The following is a 5,962-nucleotide window of genomic DNA, read 5'->3' as shown; positions in this document are numbered from 1 at the left end:
CTAAATAAGAATAAAAGACCGAGTCAGGCAAACGTGAAATCGTTTGCTTCGGGTCTTTCTCAAAAGTAATGAATAACAATGGCAGACGCCCGAGGCCAAACGAGCAACACGCATTGTGGAAATAAAATAAATCCACACTGTTGTTAAACTTACTTGCGTCCCCGCGACCGCCCTCCTGTGAACCTGACGGGTCCTCATCCACGGCCTGAAAACCAGAAAGCCGCGGGAAGGGTGTTGTTTTTGTCAGTACGTGACAGGCGTTGGTCGCGATCACATGACTGCCATTCCGTTCTGCAGTCTTAAAGGGGCTAAGCTGATTTGGAGTTGCATATAGATATAGTGCCTCTCTTTCTTAAGCGAAAAGCTTTGTCAGTCCGACTTCGTGTTATAGCCTAAGGTTATGTGAACATGAGACAAGACTAACCAACACAACCTCCTCATGTGTGCAAAATATTCTTCATAAACACCAATTGAAAACCTCGATAGAATGTCATGTCATGTCATCGGAAACAGTCAGAGTCAAAATTCTTTGGAGGAACAATTATTTAACAGTTATTTTCATAGTTCGATTAAGTCATGGGTACTGAATTGCATTTTTAGTCCTTTGTAATGTACAGACCATACGATCAGTAGGTTTTCTAACCCTGAAAAAGCTAGCGTTCATACCTGCTAACCGGCTAGATTTGTAGAATATTGTCATGTCTTATACCAATTACACACGGACACCGACTTGTGTATCTATAAGCTCTTTATTCATGCATCTGCACAGGTCCCTGTCCCTACTCTAACTGTCCCCTGGTTCCTATTCCCCGGCTCCTCCTGTTCCTGCTCCTCCCTCTGACTCCACCCCGCAACCACTAGACTGCATCCCACAATACTACATCTCCCCCTTTCTTAACAAAATGAGCTTAATGTCCTCAGTGTTCGCAGTTCTTCAATCCGCCACACAGGTTGGCGGACAGCCTGTTCTTCAAGCCTCAGTAGTGTCGAATCCGCGGTGGGCTTGACTTTGGTCAATCTTTCTGTTGTCTTAATCAGGGCATCCTTGATCATGTTGCGGGTGAACTGTCTGCTCTCAAATTCCGCAGTCAGCATGTCTCTTTCCAGTGGTGTAACTACTGTTGGTTCAGGTGCTCGATCTCTTTCATGGGTGGATAGTGTTCTGGTCCTCTTCCGAGCACCCGCATCCACTTTTGCTTCCGTTTGTCTTGTCCGGTTGAAGGCAACACTGTCCTCCGGTTCAGGGTCATGTATGCCAGACAGTATGGTGCTATCTGATGAGACTGTCTTGGCTTGGTTCAGTAATTCATTCACCGCATTTATTTTTACTGCCTTTTGCTTCGTCAGGTCGAGGACAACACTGTCTTCCTGTTTCGAGTCTGGGATGCCGGCCGGTGAGGTATGAGCGGTGGAGGTCAGCTTGGTATGACTTGGAGATTGATTTGCTGTCTCGGGTTGCCTCTCCCACGCCTGCTCGCGCCTGGAACAGGCAGACCCTGGGGTCAGCTGAATGTTAGCGTGTCTTGTTCTCATCCGATGATGACTTAGTTCTCCTGACATGTCTGGTTTCCTTTGCGGATTGACTGGTTGGTCCGTTTTTATTTGGGTGCTATTGGCCACGATGTCGGATTCCATTTTATAGGACCAGGACCAGGGCCTTCGAGTCAACCTTGCTGCCCCTACCCGGGGTGACGGTGTGGTATTAGTGTCGCGATGCACCTGTGCTCGATGCGACAGGTTGTCTGGTGGAGTGATCGAGTGTGCCTTGACGTTGGTGTGGGACACGTCGCACTCGACGTGAAGAGTGTCCCTTGGTTCGCAGATGTGTTCAGGTGCTTGGCGCCATGGCCGGTGTCGGGACCACGACTCTGTCGACTCAAAGGATCGGACCGAAATGCTGTCTGAATCAGAGGAGTTCTCCCTCACTTCCCTCTGAGAATGTTTCTTTAAGAGTGTTGCACGTGGTTGTTGTCGGGACCATGACTCTGCCAACTCAAAAGATCGGACCGACGTGCTGTCTGAATCAGAGGAGTGCTCCGTCAGTTCCCTCTGTGAGTGTTCATTTGGGAATGTCCTACTAGGTGGTCTTCGGAACCGGGTAGTCCGTGACGAGCTGCTTTCCCCTTCGGAATTGTTTTTGAAAAGCTTCTTCATGTGTCTTTGTTGGAATATCTTCAATGCTGTCTCATTTGGGAGATTGTTTGAAGATTCCGTGCTTGTTCCTCGTGCTTGATCCCAAGCTTTTGCCTCTTCGTCCTTCTCGTCTGATGTTACCCATCTACGCTCTGTTTCTTCGTTGTCGCGGGGCCCATGGATGCTTTGGGGTCCATGAATGCATGGATCTTTTCTTGCTGGTTGTTGTTGTTGTGAGGGACCAGTCCGTCTTGTGTGATCTGGTTCTCCTTCCCAATTGCTTGATGCTCCAACACCTCTGATTTGGGGTTTATGTGTTCTCCGGTCAGATGTTTCCTTGGACTCGTCTTCACTGCTTGTCGACTGATGTCCCTGCGCCGACTTCCGGTGTTGACCAGTGCGACCCCTTCTTCTATGGTTAGTCTTTCTCTCCCACTTGCTGTGTGGGATGCCTTCTTGTCCAGGAGTGCGATCTGTCCCACTTGATGCTCTTTCTTCATCCTTTGAATGAATCCTTGAGGAACATCTGGGGGGTGAATAACTTTTTGGAAATGTCTTTTGAATGGTTGACTCTGGGTCATCTGACTCCGAGCAGTCCTTGGTTGACCTTGAGTAGTCGGATGCTGAGGAATCTGACTCTGAGTAATCCGTGTTATTTTCTTTGTCACGGTGTCTGTCCCGTTGTCTTTTTGCTGGTCTGTCTTCCCTCTCTCTCTTTTCAGTTCTGTTTGTTTTCTGAGGTTTATCTGTCCGGGCGTCTTGGTACTTTGCCTTCAGATTCGGGGCCTTTGATTTGTCTCTTACCTTGACGTGCAGTCCGATTTCAGCCTTCCTGATGATTTCCTCCAGTGACCACTTTCCTCGCAAGATCTTGAGCTTCGTGTCGGGGTTTGCGCAGCCTTCAATTATCCGGAGTCGAATTGCGTCCTCATTCGTAAAGGTGTTGAAGTGGCAGCCTTGTACCAGGTTTTTTAACCGAGTGATGAAGGTTGGCAGTGATTCACCTGGTTCCTGCCGAGCTGTGTTGAAAGCGATGCGCTCTCGATCCACTTCCGTTTGTGCGGAGAGACGGGCACATAGCTTCTCTTGTAGTCTTTTATAGATGTCTGTGTCTTCTTCGGAAAATGTTTCGATTGGGCATCGGCCCTCTGGACCCACCAAATGGAGGAGCAGCATTAGGCATTTCCTCTCTCTTTGTTCTCCATTGGCATCCAGGAAATCACTCAATGTGGCCAGCCATTGGTTCCGTTTGAGACACAGACTCCAGGTATCCGTCTGCATCCCTGGGGGTGGTGCTTCAAAGCAGGGATTGAACTGTTGTGCGATTTCTTCCCCCGCCATAAGAGGAGGATTTTGATGGATCATGTTCGCAGAGCACGGGCTGTTCATTTGTCTTCTCGTTCTCGTAATTGATCTGTATTTAGTCGAAACCTGCGGTCTGGTCATGCGCTGGGACGTTAGCAATGCTTGTTTGGCCTTCGCCAGTGCTCGCTTGGTCTTTGCTAATGCTTGATTCTGTTATGTTCGCCAGTGCTTGTTTGGTTTTCAGCAATACTTGTTTTCTTTCTTTGCTGCGATTTATCCAATGCTTGTTGATCTGCGTGTATCAATGCTTGTGTTTCTTTGCATGGATCAGTGCTTGTTCCTTTGCGCGTACCAGTGCTTGTTGATTTGCACGTATCAATGTTTGCCTAATTGCATGTATCACTGCTTGTTTATTTGCATGTACCAGTGCTTGTTTACTCTTAGCCAATACTTGTCTTTGCATGTACCAATGCTCGTTGATTTGCATGTATCAATGTTCGTTTATTTGCATGTACCAATGCTTGTTGATTCACTTCCGCCAATGTTTGTTTGTATGCAATTGCCAATGCTTGTTTGTGTGTTTGTTCATTTGCACGTACCAATGCTTGTTGATTCACTTCCGCCAATGTTTGTTTGCATGCAATTGCCAATGCCTGTTTGTATGTCTCTTGCCTTTGCCAATGATTGTTTGGTCTTTGCCAATGTTTGTTTGTTTGTCCTTTACCAATGCTTATTCCCAGACACTGCTCGCCTGACTTAAAGATGGCCGCCGCCAGATTTCACAGGGGGATGTCTTTCCCAGCTGCCTGACTCCAAGATGGCCGCCCAAATCACGCGAGATGTGCTTGCATTCAGTCTGACACTCACAGGACTCACCGGCAGCGATTCCCTTCTGGGCAGCAATTCCTCTTGAGCCTTTACACACTCCTGGGCTTCCAGCACACTCAGGTAGGGTCGGGGCAAACTCCCGATTATTCTTCATCGTCCGCATGTCATTTCTCACGCCTCGGGGTGAGGTTCTCCACCGAGGCAGCACACTTTCTTTTGGTGGGGCAGCGCTTCCTCTCACAGCGTCCCCACGGTCTCCGCTCTGTGTCCTCACACTCAGGCAGCACGGCAGGGTCGGGGTTGGGCTCCCGATCCCTCGCTCAGTCCACATTAACCCTCACCTCACTCGGGTACTTTCCGTTTCTTTTGGCGCGAAAAGCGCTCTCACTTCAGGGCACATTCACAGGACCTCCGTGGTGTCTCAAGCGCCTTCTGGTCACCGGAGCATCCGGCAGAATCGGGGTAGGCTCCCGATCTCTTCTTCTTCTTTGTTTTCGGTTCCCGCTTTTTTTTTTTTTGTACCGACAGCGTGCTAACGCTCACGCATCGCGCGTGAGGTTTCCCGACCTCTAGTCTCCGGCGGGCACCAGTCTCAGCGCGCTCAGCCGCGCTTGGCAACCGACCTTCGTGGGGCGATGTCCACCACGCCAGGGTGTCTCTGTTTTGCTCTGGGGCACTGGGCAGGGTTGGAGTGGGCTCCCGACTCCTGCTTCTTCAAGGATGCCGATTCTCACGCATCCGGCGGGACTCGCGCTTTCAGAGCGAACAGCTTTCTTTTCCTGAGCGTTTCAACGCTCGATCCGGCGGCTCCCTCTGGGCTCCCACGGTCGCTGGGGGGGGGAGCAGGGTCACCGGCTGCTGACCTCTTTCTTCAGGTGGCAGCACTTCCAGGCAGCAAATTCTTTACTTGATGCTGCAGGGGACAGGGCACTCCGGTTGGGTTCTGAAGGCTATGGTCATGCCTATCCCACCCTCGTCGCCAGCTGTCATGTCCTATACCAATTACACACGGACACCGACTTGTGTATCTATAAGCTCTTTACTCATGCATCTGCACAGGTCCCTGTCCCTACTCTAACTGTCCCCTGGTTCCTATTCCCCGGCTCCTCCTGTTCCTGCTCCTCCCTCTGACTCCACCCCGCAACCACTAGACTGCATCCCACAATACTACAAATATGATTTGGAAGGATGTATTAAATGATGGTAAGGGCGAAAGGCAAAACTATTCATTATACCATCTCACCTTAAAATTACAGGCAAATCATTAAAAGGGGGAAACAACAGACAATAAGGCAATTCAAGACCTGGGTCGATGTATATGGGAAACTGGTGGAAAATTACCGTCGCATTACTGAACCAAAGGGAATAGCATCATTTAGTCCCTGTGTGTGTGTGTGTAAAGACGGTAAATCCATCTTTGTTCCTTCTCAAAGATACCATTCTCACTTCTCTGGCTAAGCTGCTCAATCACTGTCCATCTGATGTCATTAGGGCAGTGGCCAAATTCCAAAAAGTGGGCAGTTAGCTTCGTGGTTTACTTACGACATCTCACGTTACTGCAGTGTTCTCCAATGCGCAATTTTATTTTCCTCGTCGTCATCCCTACATTTTCTAAGATTGCAGGGACAACAGAGGAGGTAAAGTCGCACGAAGTTCAAGGCCCTTTGTATTGTCTACAAGGCAATAAACAATACGG

This window comes from Lissotriton vulgaris, chromosome 7, assembly GCF_964263255.1.
Source record: "Lissotriton vulgaris chromosome 7, aLisVul1.2, whole genome shotgun sequence".
NCBI classification, from domain to species: Eukaryota; Metazoa; Chordata; class Amphibia; order Caudata; family Salamandridae; genus Lissotriton; species Lissotriton vulgaris.
This window is presented reverse-complemented; position numbering follows the sequence as displayed.